Genomic DNA, 20772 nt, shown 5'->3' on the forward strand with positions numbered 1-20772 from the left:
AACGGATCAGAGACCAAAATCTATGACCCGGGACTGTGAAGTTTTTTGAAGGAAATACAAAGAAAAGCTCCAAGACACTGGAATAGGGGATGACTCTTAGACAAGACCCTCAAAGCCCAGGCAGCAAAATCAAAACTAAACAAATGGGATCAAATGAAACTAAAAGCTTTGCACAGCAAAAGAAATCATCATAGAGTGAAGAGACATCCAACAGGATGAGCAAAAGATATTTGTCAGCTACCTATCTGACAAAGGATTAATATCAAGAATACATCTGCAACTTAAAAAAAAAAAACAATAAAAAATCCCCACTAATCCAGTTATGAAATGGCCAAAGGAACTCAACAGACAATTCCCCATAGATATACACATGGCCAACAAATATAGGGAAAAATCACAACATCACAAGCTATCAGGGAAATGCAAATCCAAACCACAATGAGATATCAGCTCACAGGTACATACTGGCTAAAACACAAAGGACAGAGAGTCACAATGAGGAGGAGGATGTGGGAAAAGGGGAACACTTACACACTGGTGGTGGGAATGCAAATTAGTGCAGCTGCTGTGGAAAACGGTATGGAGATTTCTTAAGAAACCAGAAACAGACTTGCCGTATGATGGAACAAGCCCTCTACTGGCTATAACCCAAAGTACATGAACATATTGTATCAGAGAGATACGTACACCACAATATTTATTGCAGTATGCTTCATTGCAGCGAAAACAAGAAATTGTTGAAGACTTCTAATGGATAACAATGATTCTCTCTACATACACACACACACACACACACACACACACACACACTGAAAAAAACTTACAAATCCCTCTTTCCACAAAGTTTTTCAAGGACCCTCATGATACTCTCTGCATTACCTTAAATAACTAGAACAAATGTGGGCCCGTAACAGACACTTCTTTGAAAGCCAAGAAGCACATGTTTACCAAGAGAAAGTCCTCTGCCAGAATTCTGACTTCTACAAGCTGACTACAAGCCACAAACTTCATTCCCAGCCTAAGACAGGGTCTCCATGTTCCCAAGCCCCCTGTCAACCCAGTTTTCTTTCAGATAACATCTTCTCGATCTCTTGGTAGTCTGCACACTTTGGTCGAATTTTCTGATTAACTCAGCACCCATCCCCCAGTCCCTTCTGAAAGGTCCCTTTGCCCGCCTCCTGATATCCCTTCTCTCACTTTAACTAAGGTTTCTCCCCAGACCCTGTCCCGGATCTAACACTCTGATGCTCCACTAGTTCTTACAAGCAGACCTATTACAGCTCCTCCCTATTACAACTCTCCTCAAAGTCGCCTGCCTTCCTCCCCACAATCCTTCCATTTTGCTTTTCTATCAAAGGATGGTGACATACAGACACAAACTGTTTTCAGCTCCCAAAACCTTCCATGACTCAGGTTCTTCCATGCATTTAACCCTCCACTCCTACCACATGAAGTACTTGCAATCCTATCGTCATTAGCCTGAAAATCTAAAACCCAAACAACTATTACCACGTCTCTCCAAACCAGACTCTTATGTTTTGTACTCTGAGTCAACACATGCAGTTTTCCTCCCAGGTCTCCCTCCCACTGCCTGGAGACCCAGTCTTCCCTTCTTAGCATGTTGTTTGGCCCTTAATTCTCTGCAAAACTCCAGGGAACTCATTCCCCAGCAGGTTATTCACCTCTGTCTCTGAGGTTCCTCTATTCTAGGAACACTAGACCCCCACATTTCTGTCTCCACATGTCTATAGGGCTCCCACCACTGGACCTTCCTTCACAAAGGTTGAAAATACACTTTGCTGTCAGCCTGGAAACCCAACCCTTGGGCACAGGGTTTCCTTCCCTTCCCTTCTCTCCCCTTGGGCCCAAGGGCTGACATCAACAGGATGCAGCCATGTCTACTAACCAGTTGCTCCGGTCCAGGGTGAAGGCCCAGCGGGGTTTTACCAGGAAGCAGAGCAGTTCCCAAAAATGGAAGCTTACCCAGCAGATGAACTTCAGCGTCAACTCGTGTGTCCAGTTTCATATCCATGAAGATGTCTACAATGAAAATTAATAAACATTAAAGAAAGGGAAGAAGACACTCAAAAATGGAAAAATCATCCGTGCCTACTCATCAGTAAATCAACATAATGCAAATATCCATTCTACCATAAGCAATTTACAGATACAATGGGATCCTAACCAAAGGTCAAATAACACTTTGCCCAGATGGAGAGAAAACAATGCTAAAATTCATATGAAAACACAGAACATCCGAATAGTGAAAGCAATCTTATACAACGTACAAAACTCGAAGCATCGCAATAACAGACTGCAAGACACAGAACAGGGCAGTTACAATCAAAACAACTGGTATAATCAAAAAAAAATGACATATAGAACAATGGAACAGAAAAGAAACACCTGAAATAATGCACACATCTACAATCAATTTATCTTGGAAGAAGGAGCTAAAGATTAATCCCAGGTACAAGGGACAGTTTCTTCGAAAAATGGTCCTGAGAGAACTGGACCTCCACATGCAAACTATGAAAGATGTTCCATACCATACACCTTATACAAAAAGCAACAAAAGTAGTTCAAGGAACAACATCCAAAACACAATCTCATCATATTACTAGAGAACACGGGGAAAACTGAAAGACACTGGCATAGGCAAAGATTTCTGGGAAAAGACAGCAGAAGCACAGCAAGAAAAGCAGAAACAGAAACAAACGGCATTCCATCAAGCTGAGAAGCTTCTGCGCTGCAAAAGAAACACTCAGCAAAGTGAAGAGACAGCATAATGAATGGGAGAAAATAATCTGCAAACTATGAAACTGAGAAAAGATTAATATCCACAATCTACAAAGAGCTCAACAACAACACAAAAAATGCAGTTAAGAAATGGGCATAGAACTTGAACGGGCATGTTTCAAGAGAGGAAATTAATATGGCCAACAGACACGTGAAAAATGCTGAGGATCACTAGCCATCAAGGAAATGCAAATCAAAATGGCAATGAGGTTTCACCGCACCACAGGCAGAATGGCTCTCATACAGAAATCAACAAATAATAAATGCTGCTAAGGAATTGGGAATATGGTACCCTGATCCACTCACTGTGGTGGGAATGTAAATACCATTCATTCAGGAACACAGAAATGCTGTCTTTAGCAACAAAATGGATGTAACTGGAAACTTGTATAATTAGTGAAATAAGCCAGCCCCCAAAGGACAAATGATGTATTTTTCCCTGATTTGTGGTAACTAAGTGTACCTAAATGTATTGTGTAGGAGAGACTGACATGCTGAAATAAGATGGTTTTTTTAGTTCTTGTCTCACTTTTAAAGACCAGTGTTTTTTTCTTCATACTCCCTGTTGAACACTTTTACTTAATCATATGAATGTATAGTTAACTGAAAATAGATAATTATAAGAATTAAGAGTGGGAACAAGAGAGGGAGGAAGAAGGCGGCTGGGAGTGTAGGCTTGAGGGATGGTAGCATGGGAAGAAGTATCAGTATGTTTTGAATCTGTATATAAAAATACATGAAATTTGCTTACCTGATATAAAATTTTAAAAAGTACATAATCTTCTAACCAGACTAACAAAAAAGATAAAAACTCCAGTAAATAAAATTACAGACAAAAAAGCAGACATTCTAACCAACATCACTGAAACACAAGGTTTCAAAAGAAATTGCTATTCAGTACTGTATGTTAGCAAACTGGAAAACCAGGAAGAAATGGAGAAATCCCTGGATAACAAGTACACGTGACCTACTAAGTTAAATCCAGAAGACACGGACATCCTAGAAAGAGTCATAAAAATCAATGAAAACTGAAACACCCACCAGAAACACTGCTGGAACTGACTAAATAACTAAGTCGCAGGTTACAAATAAACATACCTGGTAACCCGCAGTCCTGTCCTCCAGCGCGAGCCCAGCCACCTGCTTCTCCGCCTCCCACAGCTGAGCCGCCCACGCCCATGGCCGCCCAGCCTGAGGACCTGAGTGTCTACACTGCTCCGAGGCGCCACAACCCCCGCCCCCCCCCCACAACACGAGGTCCCAGGCCTCTTACTATTTCATAAGGAAAACTCACCTTCATTCCCGCACTCTCCGGGCCAGCACCGCCACCAACAACGCTGCCATCAGCGGATAACTCCGGCAGCGGACAACACGCCAACACCGCCGGATACAGGGTCTTGCTCTCCACCAGCCGACTGCGCAAGCGCCAGCCATCTAGGACCCGCCTCTTCCTCCCAGTGAGCACAGCGGCACCGGAAGTGGCCAGGCAGCCTCAAAGTAGTGGCTGACAGCTGTCATGGCTCCAGCCTTGAGGTAGCCGGCCTATGTGGATCTCCGGTGTGCTCCAGGTAAGTAACCTTTTCTGGTGCAAAAAAATCCTGTGGTTTGCAAAAAAAAAAAAAAAAAAAAGAATGCAACTGTAAGACGTTACACTTTGTGAAATAAGCCATTTCGTTTCTGAGCTTTTCTTTGTTGGGAGTGCCTTTATTACGGTTTCAATTTCTTTCTCAGTTTTGGGTCTGTTTAGGTTTTCTATGTCTTCCTGGTTCAATTTAGGTAGGTTGCATGTGTCCAGGAATCTATCCATTTCTGATAGGTTTCCCTGTTTGCTGGCATACAAGTCCTTGTAGTAATTTCTGATGATTCTTTTTATTTCTGTGGTGTCTGTTGTTACATTTCCTTTTTCATCTCTGATTTTATTGATTTGGGTCTTTTTTTAGTTAGTTGGGACAATGGTGTGTCAATTTTGTTTATTTTTTCAAAAAACCTGCTCTTCGCTTGGCTGATTTTTTGTAATTTTTTTTTTTTTTTTGGATTCAATCATGTTGATTTCTTCTCTGATTTTAATTATTTCTCTTCTCCTACTAGATTTGAGTCTGGTTTGCTGCAGATTTTTTAGGTCCTTGAGATGCGCTGAAAGCTCATTTATTTGGTGCATTTCCAATTTCTTGATATAGGCACCTACTGCTATAAACTTGCCTCTCAACACTGCTTTTGCTGTATCCCATAAGTTTTGGTATGCTGTATTGTTATCCTGATTTACTTCCAGAAAGGTTTTGATTTCAGTTTTGATTTCTTGAATGACCCAGTGTTCATTCAGGAGCATGTTGTTCAGTCTCCATGTGTTTGCATACTTTCTGGGGTTTCCTGAGTTGCTAATTTCCAGCTTCATCCCGCTGTGGTCTGAGAAGCTGCATGGTATGATTCTAATTCTTTTAAATTTGCTGAGACTTGCTTTATGGCCTAGTATGTGGTCAATCCTAGAGATGGTTCCATGCACTGCTGAGAAGTATGTAAAGTCTTTAGATGTAGGATTGAAAGTTCTGTAGATATCTGTTAGATCCATTTGGGCAATAGTGTCGATTAAATCTGCTGTCTCCTTGTTGATCTTCTGTCCGGATGATCTGTCTATTTCTGAGAGTGGAGTGTTAAAGTCCCCCAGTACTATGGTATTGGAGTCTAAGTCTTCCTTTAAGTCCCTTAAAATAGATCTGCGTGCTAAGAAAAAACTTTCCTTTTCTTTTCATAAAAGTAACTCCAAATAAACATATAATAGTGTATCACAAAGAAGGTATATATATCATAATTAAAATTTCAAGGTCAAACTATTTCTCATCAGTTCATTGAATTCGCCGGCACCCCGGGTTCTAGTCCTGGTCGGGGCGCCAGATTCTGTCCCAGTTGCCCCTCTTCCAGGCCAGCTCTCTGCTGTGGCCCGGGAGTGCAGTGGAGGATGGCCCAAGTGCTTGGGCCCTGCACCCACATGGGAGACCAGGAGAAGCATCTGGCTCCTGGCTTCAGATCGGCGCAGAGCGCCAGCCTTAGCAGCCATTTGGGGGGTGAACCAACGGAAGGAAGACCTTTCTCTCTGTCTCTCTCTCACTGTCTAACTCTGTCTGTCAAAATAAATAAATAAATAATAAATAAATAAATAAATAAATCAGATATGGTGCTGTAAAGTCACTTATTTGTCCCATCTCCCCCACTTCTCAACCAGCTCCACACTAATGGTTTGGGAAAAGCAGTAGAAGATGGCCCAGGTAATTGGGCCCATGCTACCCACGTGGAATACCCAGATGAAGCTCCTGGCTCCTGATTTCGGGCTAGCCCAGTGCCAGTCATTGTGGTTATCTTAGGAGTGAAGTAGGGAATTGAAGATTCTCTCTCTGGGACCAGTGGTGTGCCATACTAAGTTAAGCCTCCACCTGTGGTGCTGACATCCACATGAGCGCCATCAGGAAACCATTGAGGGGGCCAGGGTTATGGTGCAGTGGGTTAAGCCATCACTGGCAATGCTGGCATCCCAATTAAGTACCAGTCTGAGTCCTGCCTGCTCTGCTTTCCATTCAGTTCCCTGCTAATGCACCTGGGAAAGCAGCAGAAGATGGCCCAAGTAAGTGCTTAGGTCCCTGCCATGCATCCAGGAGGTCTGCATGGAATTCCAGGCTCCTGACTTTTGCCTAGTGCAGCAGATGGGAGATCTCTTTCTCTCTCTCTCTTTCCCACTCTCTCTCCATCACTCTGCCTTTCAAAGAGCATAAATTAATCTTTTAAAAAAGCCAAGGAAAAAACACAGACGCTGAGGACATGAGTCTGACAGTCCTTTCATGGATTAGACACAGAAAGACCACATGACCTAGTGTGCTGGTTTGCTGGGTTTGCCATGGCAAACGTACACAGACTCTACCTGAACAACTGAAGTGTATAAGAGGATTTCAACAAGTTTGTTGGAAATGGAATTAAGAGGTAAATTTAGGGGTGGCACTGGCACTGTGGGTTAAGCTGCCACCTTGAATGCCTGTGCCTGGGGTCCAGTCCTTCCTCTTCAGCTTCCTGGGAGACAACAGGTGATGGGTACAAGAACCTGGCCACCCACATGGGAGACCTGGGTGTAGTTCCTGGCTACAGCCTGTCCTAGTCCTGGCTGTTGTGACCATCTGGGGAGTGAACCAGCACATGGAAGATCTCTTTTTTTTTAAGCATTATTTGGATTTTCATTTTTTTTAAAGATTTTATTATTTATTTGAAAGGTAGAGTCACAGACAGTGAGAAGGAGAGACAGAGAGGTCTTCCATCTGTTGGTTCACTCCCCAAATGTCTGCAACAGCCAAAGCTGCACTGATCCAAAGCCAGGAGCCAGGAGCTTCTTCTGGGTCTCCCACACGGGTGCAGGGGCCCAAGGACTTGAACTACTTGAACCATCTTCCACTGCTCTCCCAGGCCATAGCAGAGAGCTGGATTGGAAGAGGAGCACCAGGACTAGAACTGGCACCCATATGGGAGACCGACACCACAGGCAGAGTATTAATCTGTGCCACAGTGCCAGCCCCAGATCTCTCTCTCTCTGTGTCAATCTGCCTTTCAACTAAATAAATCTGTTTTTTAAAATACCCTATACAGGACAGTTACAATCAAAAGAGCTTGGTATAGGCAAAAAAAAAAAGACATATAGAACAATGGAACAGAAAAGAAACACATGAAATAATGCACACATCTACAACTAATCTATCTTTGAAGAAGGAGCTAAAGATCAATCCCAGGTTCCAAGGACAGTTTCTTCAAAAACTGGTCCTGAGTAAACTGGACCTCCACATGTAGAACTATGAAAGAAGTTCCATACCATACATCTTATACAAAAAGCAACTAAAACACATCAAGGAACAAAATCTAAAACTCAATTTCATCAAATTACTAGAGAACATTGGGAAAACTGATAGACATTGGTGTAGATAAAGATTTCTGGGAAAAGATGCCAGTAGCACAAGTAATAAAAGCAGAAACAGACAAACATGCTTCCATCAAGCTAAGAAGCTTCTGCACTACAAAAGGAATACTCAGCAAAGTAAAGAGGCAACTGCAAGAACAGGAGAAAATATTTGCTAACTATGAAACTGATAAAAGATTAATATCCAGGCTGGCGCAGTGGCTCAATAGGCTAATCCTCCGCCTGTGGCACTAGCACTCTGGGTTCTAGTCCCAGTCGGAGCGCCAGATTCTGTCCCTGTTGCTCCTCTTCCAGGCCAGTTCTGTGCTGTGGCCTGGGAGTGCAGTGGAGGACGGCCCAAGTCCTTGGACCCTGCACCCACATGGGAGATCAGGAGAAGCACCTGGCTCTTGGCTTTGGAGCAGCACGGTGCACTGGTTGCAGCAGCCAATTGGGGGTGAACAAATGGAAAAAGGAGGACCTATCTCTCTGTCTCTCTCACTGTCCACTCTGCCTGTCAAAAAAAAAAAAGATTAATATCCAAAATCTAAAAAGAGCAAAGTGAAGAGGCAACCAAATGAATAAGAGAAAATAATCTGCCAACTATGAAACTTATAAAGGATTAATATCCACAATCTATAAAGAGTTCAAGGAACTCAACAACAACAAAACAAAAATTCCATTTAAAAATGGGCAAAGGACTTGAACAGGCACGTTTCAAGAGAGGAAATTCATATGGCCAACATACACATGAAAAATTCTCAGAATCACTACCCATCAAGGAAATGCAAATCAAAATGACAATGAGGTTTCACCGCACCACAGGCTAATGGCTCTCATACAGAAATCAACAAACGATAACTGCTGCCGAGGATCTGGCAGTATGCTACCCTAATACACTGTTGGTGGAAATGTAACCTGGGGAAGCCATTGCAGAAGACAGTATGGAGATACCTCATAAAGCTGAAAATAAATCTACCATATGACTCAGCAATCCCTCTCCTGGTGATTTACCCCTAGGAAATGAACTCAGCAGATTCGAAAGGGTTATCTGTACCTCCACGTGTACTGTAGCTCTGTTCACAACAGCTAAGACATGGACTCAAACCTGATGTCCATGAACTGATGACAGGAAGTGGAGAGTCTCCAGAAGAGCAAGACTGCCCGGCAGCTGAGGGTCAGTGTCCACTCTGGGTACAGGGGCACATCCGTGTCCTCCAGGAGGGGGGAGGGGAGGCAGACAGCTGCGTCAAGGCTTCCTCACACCTGAGCCCCTGCCCACCCCACTGCCTCTGAACCTGTGGATTTGGGGGGAGAAGGCCGCTGGGAAGCCCTCGGATCCCAGCTCCTTTGAGGCAGGCCCTGGGCATCTGTCTGTCCCGTAAGCTTAAACACAGCAAATCCCTCCCGCACTTCCAAGCCTACCGTACCGCTCTCGCCAATGCCACCGCCAGCCGACAACGACACTGCTGCAGATATCGCTTACTCTTCCCGAGGCCTACTGCGCCTAACACCCGCCCCTTCCTCCCAGGATACATAGCGTCAGCAGAAGAGGCCGCACTGCCTTGGTGAACCAGGGGCAGCGGCCTGATCCCCAGCGTGACATGCTTGCCCTGTGCTCATTACGATCATGTGCACTCCAAGGGCACTGTTGCTCCCAATCCAGCCCACCAGAAGCTCAGGGCAGTGTGCAGCTCTCTAGACCTCCGGGCTGATACCCAGCCACTCCCACATGGTGCACAGCTCTGCCAAACTGCCCGTGGTCAGGGTACTGAATGGCGGATACCTGCCCAGCATCCTTGGCCTGGTCGGAGCCGGGGCTGCTGTCCGGTGTCTGACAACCAAGTGCACGATGTGTTGTGCCCCGGACAGGGAGGTAGGGTGGGGACAATCACTGTGCACTTATATTGCATTTATGAATTGCGTGGAATTCGGATATCTTAAATAAAAAACAGTATCTTATGAGAACACCTGCACTGTCTTCTCTTGGTCGTTTCCTAGCCCCTCCCCTTATGTCACAATTGTAGGTGACTCAGTCACTCATCACTTTGTCCCTGGGAACAGGCTGCTGTTCATATCAGATCACTGATATGAAAATCTGGTTAAAAAATATTTTTTCAAAATTGCTGAAAATCTCCAAAACAAACAAAACAACAGGAACAAGACCCCAATCAGTAAAATCAGAAAGGAAAAACAAACTGTAATAATAGAAACCCAAGAAATAAAAACAACCATCAGGAATTGCTACAATGTCCTGTTTACCAATGAATTGTAAATTCTTGGAAAATCTCTCTCCCTCACTCTGTAACTCTGCCTTTCCATTACATAAATATTAAAAAAAATGATTATTTCAATAGATGAAAACATCTGGAAAAAACGCAAAAGCCTTTCTGAAAGAAAACCTTAGGCAAATTGACAGTAGAAAGAACATTCCTCGACATACTCAAGGCTATTTATGTCAAACCGAATGATAGCATCTTATGAATGGGGACAAGTTGGAAGCATTCCCAACTACGATCTGGAATCAGACAAGGATGCACCCTCATTATTGCTATTCAATATAGTTCTGGAAGTTTTAGACAGAGCCATTAGGCAAGAAAAAGAAATCAAATGGATACAAATTAGGAAGGAGAAGTCAAACCATCCCACCTTCAAAATGTCATGATTTTATAAATGGGGGAACCAAGAGACTCCACTATTACAATTCATAATAGAGTTTGGAAAAATGGCAGGATATAAAATCAACACACAAATCAATAGAATTTGTATACACACAATATCAGGGCTGAGAAACAACTTTGAAGATCCATTATATTCACAATAGCTACTAAAATTTCAATACCTTTGAATAATATTGGTAACCAAGGAGCTTGAAGATTTAAAAAGCAACTCCAATACTTTTCCAACTATTTCAAAATAATGAACTGGATGGAATAGGATTCCACTCTAACAAACACTTTTTGTGAGGCCAGCATTACTTTGACCCCAAAAGATAACAAAACATGAAATACAAAGAAAACTGCTGGCCTATATCCATAATGAAAAAGATGCAAAGATTCTCAACAAAATTCTAGCCTAACAAAAACAAAATCACATGCTGAAGCTCACACAAAACCTTCAATTGGAATTTATCTCAGAAATGCCATGATGTTCCACATTTGAAAATGAATATACATGATAAATTATATCAAAATAATGGAAGAATAAAACCACATTGTCTGGGCTGGCGCTGTGTTACAGTGGGTTAAAACCACAACACAATGCCGGCATCTCATATGGGTGCCATTTAGCGTCCAGGCTGCTCCACTTCCAGTCCAGCTCCCTCCTAACGTGCCTGGGAAAGTGGCGGAGGATGTCCCAATGAGTTGGGCCCCGGCAGCCACATGGGAGACCTGGAAGAAGGTTCTGGATCCTGACTTCATATTGACTCAGTTTGGCCATCAAGGTCTTTTGGGGAATGAACTAGCAAATAGTAGACCTCTCTCCCTCCCTCCCTCTCTTTTGCTCTTGCTCTACCTCTCTCTATATATATAATTCTTGCAAACAAATGAAATAAATCTTTTGAAAAAACACATTATCATCTAATTAGATACAAAGATATCAATAGAATAAGAAATCTCTCCCTCCCTCCCTCTCTTTTGCTCTTGCTATACCTCTATCTCTCTATATAATTCTTGCAAACAAATGAAATAAATCTTTTGAAAAACCACATTATCATCTAATTAGATACAAAGATAACAATAGAATAAGAAATGATTTTTAAAACTATACAAAATATACTCAGAAGGAATACATATCAAAATCATAAAGGCTATGTATGACAAACCAGCAGCCAATGTCATGCTGGATGGGGAAAATGTGAAAGCATTTTGTCAAACATGTAACAACACAAGGATGTCCCTTATACCACTCTTACTGAATGTAGTCTCCATGTGGGAGACCTGGGAGAAGCTCCTGGCTCCTGGCTTTGGATCGGCCCAGCAATGGGCCCTGTGGCCATTTCAGGAGCAAACCAGTAGATGGAAGACCTCTATCTCTGTGTTTCCCTCTCTGCATCTCTGCCACTTAAGAAAATATATTTTTTTGAAAAAAGATCACTACACAGCTCACATGCAACACTGCCCACCCTACCTTTCACCTGATGAATACTATGGTCAGTGGTTAAGTAAGCCTGTGAATATAACATGGACTAACATTATGCCTTGCAGAAATTGATGAAAGGAAGAGAAACCAGGGAGAGAGGTGGATGGGGAGGGGAGAGATAGAGATAGAGATCTTCCATCTGCTGGTTCACCCCCCAAATGAGCACAACAACCTGGGCTGAGCCAAGAAGAAGCCAGGAGCCAGGAGCTTCTTCTGGGTCTCCCACATGGATGCAGAGAACCAAGACTTTGGGCCGTTCTCTGCTGCTTTCCCAGGGTTGGAGCTGGATGAGAGATGGAGTAGACAGGACTTGAATCAACTCTCCTGAGGGATGCCACAGCACCAGCCCACCTGTTCTTACTTCTTAAACTAATTAGCCTTATTACTGTAATATGAATTTAAAATATATTATCTAAAGATAGAGGGAACAAAAAGGAAGGAAACGAGGAAAGAAAGAAGGGGAGGATGGAGGGGGACTCTGGGAGAGACAGCATTGGAAGGAGAGCAGAGAAAAGGGAATATGGATTTATTCTTAAATCAGTCTATAAATTATATTGAAGAATTTATTACCCTTAAACATATACACACATCCATTGGACACAATATCAATGTTTAATGGGAACCTATAGAAAAAATAAGCACTCACACTACAGAGAAAATGAAAGACACATCGTGCACATTAGTAAAATTGTGTATGTGAAAAATTCTAGGACTTTTATAAAAATGATATAAGAAAATGTTTCTGTAGAAATAATCTAAAAGTAAGAGTAAGCTATAGAGGCAGGTGCTGTGGTGCAGTAGGTTAAAGCCATGGCCTGAAGCACTGGCGTCCCATATGTGCACTGGTTCTAGTCCCAGCTGCTCCTCTTCTGATTCAGCTCCCTGCTATGGCCTGGGAAACAGTAGAAGATGGCCCAAGTCCTTGGGTCCCTGCACGCATGTGGGAGACCCGGAAGAAGCTCCTAGCTTCTGGCTTCGGATTGGCCCAGCTCCAGTCATTGCAGCCATATGGGGAGTGAACCAGCAGATGGAAGACCTCTCTCTGTCTCTAGCTCTTTCTGTAACTCTTTCAAATAAATAAAATAAATCTCTAAAAAAGAGTAAGCTATATAATTCTGAACATGTTACTCAAAAATACCCTAAATAACACTGCATTGTTAAGAATGACACATCACTTAAGTAACATTTAAGGAAAAATGCACCTTCCTAATAAATGTCACAGTCTGACACAAAGACACAGTTTAGGGAATCTAAAAGCAACTGGAAATATCTGAGGTGGCAAAAAAAAAAAATCATAGAATAGGAAGTATCCCGAATATGCATTCCAACAAATTGGGAATCTATTCAAAGAGCTCATAACCATATTCTTTCTGTTTCAGTCCTGCAGGACTCAAGCTATCCTTAGCCCCCTAAAATAATAAGAACAATAACACGATGAAAGCAGGAGCTTTCACGCACAGCAACCTAGGAGGATATGAAAAACACCCATCACGACAAACACCCTCTTTCCACATACTTTTTCAAGCACCCTCAGGAAGCATGCAGTATTATCTTAAATGACTAGAATGAATGTGAGCACATAACAGACACATTTGAAAGCCAAGAAGCACACATTTACCAAGAGGGTCCTCTGCCAGAATTCTGACTCCTACAAGCTGACTACAAGCCACAAACTTCATTCCCAGCCTATGACAGGGTCTCCATGTTCCCAAGCCCCTTAACAACCCAGTTTTCTTTCAGATAACATCTTCTCCATCTCATAGTGTTCTGCAGATGTATCTGAATTCCCTGATGAACTCAGCTTCTATTCCCCATCCCTTCTGAAAGTTCCCTCTACCGGCCCCCCATCTCCCTTCCCTCACTTTTCCTAAGGTTGCTCCCCTGACCCTCTCCCGGGACTAACACTCTGATACTCCACTAGTTCTTACAAGTTGACCTAACACCTCCTTCTTGTTACAATTCTGCTGAAAGTCACCTGACTTCCTCCATACCATCCTTCCATTTCCCTATCTCTCATAGGATGATGACACATAGAAATTACCTGATTTCAGCTCCCAACTCCCAAGTGCCATGCATGTCCTAAGTTCATCCGTGGCATCTAACCCTTAACAGCCCCCCAGCAGAGATTCCTTGCAATCTTGTCATCCTTATCTATGAATTCTTTTTTTTTTATTTTTTATTTTATTTTTTTTTTTGACAGGCAGAGTGGACAGTGAGAGAGAGAGACAGAGAGAAAGGTCTTCCTTTGCCGTTGGTTCACCCTCCAATGGCCGGCGCGGCCGGCGCGCTGCGGCCGGCGCACCGCGCTGATCCGATGGCAGGAGCCAGGAGCCAGGTGCCAGGTGCTTTTCCTGGTCTCCCATGGGGTGCAGGGCCCAAGCACCTGGGCCATCCTCCACTGCACTCCCTGGCCACAGCAGAGGGCTGGCCTGGAAGAGGGGCAACCGGGACAGAATCCGGCGCCCCGACCGGGACTAGAACCCGGTGTGCCGGCGCCGCTAGGCGGAGGATTAGCCTATTGAGCCGCGGTGCCGGCCCCTTATCTATGAATTCTAAAACCCAACCTTTTATTTCCATGTCTCTCCAAACCAGACTTTTTGTGTTTCCTACTCTGAGGCAACAGCACACACTTCTCCTCCCAGGTCTCCCTCACATTGCCTGGATGCCCCAATATTTCCCCTTTTACCATGTTCTTTGGCCCCTGATCCACTACAAAACTTGGGGGAACTCATCCCCCAACATCCTACATGCCCCTGTCCTCACTGCACCTTTCCTCTACCCCACTGGCCCCCCACATTTCTTTCACTCCAACCTCTGGGGCTACTCGATTTGACCCTCCCTGTCACGGGATGAAAGTCAACTTCACTGTCACGTGGCCAGCCCAGCCCCAGGGACCATGGTGTCCCTTCCCTTCTCTTTCCCTTGGGCCCCAAGGCCGCCGCGTACATACGTGCAGCCACATCTGCTCACCAGTTGCTCCTCCCCAGGAAAAAGCCAAAGCTGGGTTTAGCAGGAAGCCAAGCAGTCCCCAGAAATGGAAGAACCCAGTAGCTGAACTTCATCAACTCGTGTGTCCAGTTTCATATCCATGAAGATGTCTACAATGAAAATTAATAAACATTAAATAAACAGAAGAGGACACTTAAAATGGAAAAATCATCTGTGCCCACTCATTGGCAAATCAACATAATGCAAATATCCATTCTACCATAAGCAATTTACAGACACAATGGGATCCTAACCAAAGGTCAAATAACACTTTGCCCAGATGGAGAGAAAACAATGCTAAAATTCATATGAAAACACAGAACATCCGAATAGTGAAAGCAATCTTATACAACATTGACAAAACTCGAAGCATCGCAATAACAGATTGCAAGACACAGAACAGGGCAGTTACAATCAAAACAACCGGTATAATCAAAAAAATGACATATAGAACAATGGAACAGAAAATAAACACCTGCAATAATGCACACATCTACAATCAATTTATCTTTGAAGAAGGAGCTAAAGATTAATCCCAGGTACAAGGGACAGTTTCTTTGAAAAATGGTCCTGAGAGAACTGGACCTCCACATGCAAACTATGAAAGATGTTCCATACCATACACTTTATACAAAAAGCAAACAAAAGTAGTTCAAGGAACAACATCCAAAACCCAATCTCATCATATTACTAGAGAACATGGGGAAAACTGAAAGACACTGGCATAGGCAAAGATTTCTGGGAAAAGACAGCAGAAGCACAGCAAGAAAAGCAGAAACAGAAACAAACGGCATTCCATCAAGCTGAGAAGCTTCTGCGCTGCAAAAGAAACACTCAGCAAAGTGAAGAGACAGCAGAATGAATGGGAGAAAATAATCTGCAAACTATGAAACTGAGAAAAGATTAATATCCACAATCTACAAAGAGCTCAACAGCAACACAAAAAACGCAGTTAAGAAATGGGCATAGAACTGGAACAGGCACGTTTCAAGAGAGGAATTTCATATGGCCAACAGACACGTGAAAAAATTCTCAGAATCACTACCCATCAAGGAAATGCAAATCAAAGTGGCAATGAGGTTTCACCACACCACATTCAGAATGGCTCTCATACAGAAATCAACAACAATAAATGCCGCTGAGGAAGTGGGGAATATGGTACCCTGATCCACTCACTGTGGTGGGAATGTAAATACCACTCATTCAGGAACACAGAAACGCTGTCTTTAGCAACAAAATGGATGTAACTGGAAACCTGTATATTTAGTGAAATAAGCCAGCCCCCAAAGGACAAATGATGTATTTTTCCCTGATTTGTGGTAACTAGGCGTACCTAAATGTATTGTGTAGGAGAGAGACTGACATGCTGAAATAAGACGGTTTTTTATAGTTCTTGTCTCACTTTTAAAGACCAGTGTTTTTTTCTTCATACTTCTTGTTGAACACTTCTACTTAATCATATGAATATATAGTTAACTGAAAATAGATAATTATAAAAATTAAGAGAGGGGAAAGAGAGGGAAGAAGAAGGTGGCTGGGAGTGTAGGCTTGAGAGATGGTAGCATGGGAAGAAGTATCAGTATGTTTTGAATCTGTATATAAAAATACATGAAATTTGCTTACCTGATATAAAATTTTAAAAAGTACATAATCTTCTAACCAGACTAACAAAAAAGATAAAAACTCCAGTAAATAAAATTACAGACAAAAAAGCAGACATTCTAACCAACATCACTGAAACACAAGGTTTCAAAAGAAATTGCTATTCAGTACTGTATGTTAGCAGGAAGAAATGGAGAAATCCCTGGATAACAAGTACACGTGACCTACTAAGTTAAATCCAGAAGACACGGACATCCTAGAAAGAGTCATAAAAATCAATGAAAACTGAAACACCCACCAGAAACACTGCTGGAACTGACTAAATAACTAAGTCGCAGGTTACAAATAAACATACCTGGTAACCCGCAGTCCTGTCCTCCAGCGCGAGCCCAGCCACCCGCTTCTCCGCCTCCCACAGCTAAGCCGCCCACGCCCATGGCCGCCAGCCTGAGGACCTGAGTGTCTACACTGCTCCGAGTCGCCACAACCCCCTCCCCCCAACACGAGGTCGCAGGCCTCTTAATATTTCATAAGGAAAACTCACCTTCACTCCCGCACTCTCCGGGCCAGCACCGCCACCGACAACGCTGCCATCAGCGGATAACTCCGGCAGCCGACAACTCGCCGCACCACCGGACACACGGTCTTGCTCTCCACCAGCCGACTGCGCAAGCGCCAGCCATCTAGGACCCGCCTCTTCCTCCCAGTGAGCACAGCGGCACCGGAAGTGGCCAGGCAGCCTCAAAGTAGTGGCTGACAGCTGTCATGGCTCCAGCCTTGAGGTAGCCGGCCTATGTGGATCTCCGGTGTGCTCCAGGTAAGTAACCTTTTCTGGTGCAAAAAAATCCTGTGGTTTGCAAAAAAAAAAAAAAAAAAAAAAAGAATGCAACTGTAAGACGTTACACTTTGTGAAATAAGCCATTTCGTTTCTGAGCTTTTCTTTGTTGGGAGTGCCTTTATTACGGTTTCAATTTCTTTCTCAGTTTTGGGTCTGTTTAGGTTTTCTATGTCTTCCTGGTTCAATTTAGGTAGGTTGCATGTGTCCAGGAATCTATCCATTTCTGATAGGTTTCCCTGTTTGCTGGCATACAGGTCCTTGTAGTAATTTCTGATGATTCTTTTTATTTCCGTGGTGTCTGTTGTTATGTTTCCTTTTTCATCTCTGATTTTATTGATTTGGATCTTTTTTTAGTTAGTTGGGACAATGGTGTGTCAATTTTGTTTATTTTTTCAAAAAACCTGCTCTTTGCTTGGCTGATTTTTTGTAATGTTTTTTTTGTTTTTGTTGTTGTTGTTTTTTTTTTGGATTCAATCCTGTTGATTTCTTCTCTGATTTTAATTATTTCTCTTCTCCTACTAGATTTGAGTCTGGTTTGCTGCAGATTTTCTAGGTCCTTGAGATGCGCTGAAAGCTCATTTATTTGGTGCATTTCCAATTTCTTGATATAGGCACCTACTGCTATAAACTTTCCTCTTAACACTGCTTTTGCCGTATCCCATAAGTTTTGGTATGCTGTATTGTTATCCTGATTTACTTCCAGAAAGTTTCTGATTTCTGTTTTGATTTCTTGAATGACCCAGTGTTCATTCAGGAGCATGTTGTTCAGTCTCCATGTGTTTGTATACTTCCTGGGGTTTCCTGAGTTGCTAATTTCCAGCTTCATCCCGCTGTGGTCTGAGAAGCTGCATGGTATGATTCTAATTCTTTTAAATTTGCTGAGACTTGCTTTATGGCCTAGTATGTGGTCAATCCTAGAGATGGTTCCATGCACTGCTGAGAAGTATGTAAAGTCTTTAGATGTAGGATTGAAAGTTCTGTAGATATCTGTTAGATCCATTTGGGCAATAGTGTCGATTAAATCTGCTGTTTCCTTGTTGATCTTCTGTCCGGATGATCTGTCTATTTCTGAGAGTGGAGTGTTAAAGTCCCCCAGTACTATGGTATTGGAGTCTAAGTCTTCCTTTAAGTCCCTTAAAATAGATCTGCGTGCTAAGAAAAAACTTTCCTTTTCTTTTCATAAAAGTAACTCCAAATAAACATATAATAGTGTATCACAAAGAAGGTATATATATCATAATTAAAATTTCAAGGTCAAACTATTTCTCATTAGTTCATTGAATTCGCCGGCACCCCGGGTTCTAGTCCCAGTCGGGGCGCCAGATTCTGTCCTGGTTGCCCCTCTTCCAGGCCAGCTCTCTGCTGTGGCCCAGGAGTGCAGTGGAGGATGGCCCAAATGCTTGGGCCCTGCACCCCATGGGAGACCAGGAGAAGCACCTGGCTCCTGGCTTCAGATCGGCGCAGAGCGCCAGCCTTAGCAGCCATTTGGGGGGTGAACCAACGGAAGGAAGACTTTTCTCTCTGTCTCTCTCTCACTGTCTAACTCTGTCTGTCAAAATAAATAAATAAATAAATAAATAAATCAGATATGGTGCTGTAAAGTCACTTATTTGTCCCATCTCCCCCACTTCTCAACCAGCTCCACACTAATGGTTTGGGAAAAGCAGTAGAAGATGGCCCAGGTAATTGGGCCCATGCTACCCACGTGGAATACCCAGATGAAGCTCCTGGCTCCTGATTTCGGGCTAGCCCAGTGCCAGTCATTGTGGTTATCTTAGGAGTGAAGTAGGGAATTGAAGATTCTCTCTCTGGGACCAGTGGTGTGCCATAGTAGGTTAAGCCTCCACCTGTGGTGCTGACATCCACATGAGCGCCATCAGGAAACCATTGAGGGGGCCAGGGTTATGGTGCAGTGGGTTAAGCCATCACTGGCAATGCTGGCATCCCAATTAAGTACCAGTCTGAGTCCTGCCTGCTCTGCTTTCCATTCAGTTCCCTGCTAATGCACCTGGGAAAGCAGCAGAAGATGGCCCAAGTAAGTGCTTAGGTCCCTGCCATGCATCCAGGAGGTCTGCATGGAATTCCAGGCTCCTGACTTTTGCCTAGTGCAGCAGATGGGAGATCTCTTTCTCTCTCTCTCTTTCCCACTCTCTCTCCATCACTCCGCCTTTCAAAGAGCATAAATTAATCTTTTAAAAAAGCCAAGGAAAAAACACAGACGCTGAGGACATGAGTCTGACAGTCCTTTCATGGATTAGACACAGAAAGACCACATGACCTAGTGTGCTGGTTTGCTGGGTTTGCCATGGCAAAGGTACACAGACTCTACTTGAACAACTGAAGTGTATAAGAGGATTTCAACAAGTTTGTTGGAAATGGAATTAAGAGGTAAATTTAGGGGTGGCACTGGCACTGTGGGTTAAGCTGCCACCTTGAATGCCTGTGCCTGGGGTCCAGTCCTTCCTCTTCAGCTTCCTGGGAGACAACAGGTGATGGGTACAAGAACCTGGAGCCCTGCCACCCACATGGGAGGCCTGGGTGTAGTTCCTGGCTACAGCCTGTCCTAGTCCTGGCTGTTGTGACCATCTGGAGAGTGAACCAGCACATGGAAGATCTTTTTTTTTTAAGCATTATTTGGATTTTCATTTTTAAAAAGATTTTATTTATTTATTTGAAAGGTAGAGTCACAGTCAGTGAGAAGGAGAGACAGAGAGAAAGGTCTTCCATCTACTGGTTCACTCCCCAAATGTCTGCAACAGCCAAAGTTGCACTGATCCAAAGCCAGGAGCCAGGAGCTTCTTCTGGGTCTCCCACACGGGTGCAGGGGCCCAAGGACTTGAACTACTTGAACCATCTTCCACTGCTCTCCCAGGCCATAGCAGAGAGCTGGATTGGAAGAAGAGCACCAGGACTAGAACTGGCACCCATATGGGAGACCGACACCACAGGCAGAGTATTAATCTGTGCCACAGTGCCAGCCCCAGATCTCTCTCTCTCTGTGTCAATCTGCCTTTCAACTAAATAAATCTGTTTTTTAAAATACCCTATATCCAAATATGGTTACATTCTGAGGTACCAGGTGTTAGGATTTTTACATACCCATCTTAGTATTTTTATTTTTCTAAAAAATTTTTAATTAATTATTTTATTTGAAAGACAGATAGAAGAGAGAACTTTCATCTAATGGGTCACTCTCCAGATGCCCACAGAGCTTAGTTGGGCCAGGATGAACTCAGGGGCCAGAAACACCATCATGGTCTCCCATGTGAGTGGCCAGAACCCACGTACTTGGACCGTCATCCATCTTGTTGGAGGAAGTGGGACTGGAACATTTTGACATGAGATGTGGGTGTCCCAAAAAGAGGCTTAACACCCTGTGCTGTAATACTCCCCCCGTCTTTTGTGTGTGTGTGTTCTTGTGGTTATACTGCAACTACCTGGATAATACCAGGTAATCTATTTTAAAGTAACCCTAATT

The 20772-nt window shown here is 43.4% G+C and overlaps 1 long non-coding RNA gene across 1 annotated transcript; it reads right to left on the minus strand.

Annotated features, from left to right (window-relative positions):
• Window positions 1-1944: 1944 nt before the first annotated feature.
• LOC149120356 (uncharacterized) lies at window positions 1945-17441 on the minus strand. Its single transcript, XR_016225591.1, has 4 exons — window positions 17001-17441; window positions 14837-14964; window positions 4094-4397; window positions 1945-2040 (listed from the first exon to the last, which is right to left on the minus strand). It is a non-coding gene; the product is annotated as an uncharacterized LOC149120356 (long non-coding RNA).
• Window positions 17442-20772: the final 3331 nt, after the last annotated feature.

The sequence above is a fragment of the Oryctolagus cuniculus genome, chromosome 19 (assembly GCF_051225735.1).
Source record: "Oryctolagus cuniculus isolate XC-2025 breed Fujian yellow rabbit chromosome 19, ASM5122573v1, whole genome shotgun sequence".
Classification (NCBI taxonomy): Eukaryota; Metazoa; Chordata; class Mammalia; order Lagomorpha; family Leporidae; genus Oryctolagus; species Oryctolagus cuniculus.